The following is a 1,102-nucleotide window of genomic DNA, read 5'->3' as shown; positions in this document are numbered from 1 at the left end:
TCGACAATCAGTTTCTTTCAACTCGTTGGTTTTAAAGTTTGAGTGGAGATGAAAGAAACATGTCCTTTATAGGTCAGGACTCCCAGTTTATAATAAAGTTCCCTACAGCCCTCCTCATTAAAGCTCTGATGAAAACCTGTAAATATTAGACAATATACTAATTGGGTGAACTAGCTTTTACATATTTGTGTTGCTTTTATGTAAAATTTAAGGAATGTAAAGCACGCTGAAAATTACAAAGGTGCCATATGATTAAGGTATTAAATGTTGGACAGATAGTTTGAGGAGTAAAAGAAGCTGTTTATGTCAGAAACTCCAAACCCTAAGCAGAAAGATGCCTCAGATTTCAGCTTTCATAAACATCCAGACCTCCATGAAAACCCATCCACACCATCCTGCATGAGCCAGGCTAATATCTGAAAACAAAACAACTTTCACAGCAGTTAAAGCTGTGATTTTTCTACCAGATTTACACATCTGGAAACTGGAATGTTGCTCCATTTTCATGTGAAAAAGGACAGAGACCATCTCAAAACAGAAAAGTCTTGAGTGGATCTGCAATCAGAGGCCTTTCTTTTCTTTAACTCTCCTCCATGATGTTGTTGAAAAAAAAGGCTCATCAGAACGGAGAGGAAGGATGACCTGCCCGCAATCTCGACTCCAACCAACCGAAGTATGGAGGATCAGACATGAAGTCCTCCTTCGTGTCCGATTCATTTCCTTTACAAAAGTGGCACCTCTTAAAGGAACCCTGTAGTCTTTGGGATTTATTACCAACAAGCATTGTTACAACAAGAAGTAATCACCTTTGCTTTTGTTTTAAAGATGAGCTAACGGTTTATTTTGGATGTTAAATGTTCACACCACAGTCTGGATTTCTGTTAATGTCTCCAGGAGACATTTATTCATTATTTTCCTGAGATCAAAAATTCCCATATAAATGACACAGTTCCAACATAATCTAAACATTTGGTTTTTAAAGGAATAGTCAGCAGAGAATAATCAATGGGTCATAAAACTAATACGTTCACAGTGATTTCATTAATTTAGTGTTAATCAGTAAAATAATGAGAACAATAATAATTTTTGCCCAAATATAGTA

Source organism: Cyprinodon variegatus, unplaced genomic scaffold, assembly GCF_000732505.1.
Source record: "Cyprinodon variegatus isolate N-32 unplaced genomic scaffold, C_variegatus-1.0 Scaffold966, whole genome shotgun sequence".
Taxonomy (NCBI): domain Eukaryota; kingdom Metazoa; phylum Chordata; class Actinopteri; order Cyprinodontiformes; family Cyprinodontidae; genus Cyprinodon; species Cyprinodon variegatus.
This window is presented reverse-complemented; position numbering follows the sequence as displayed.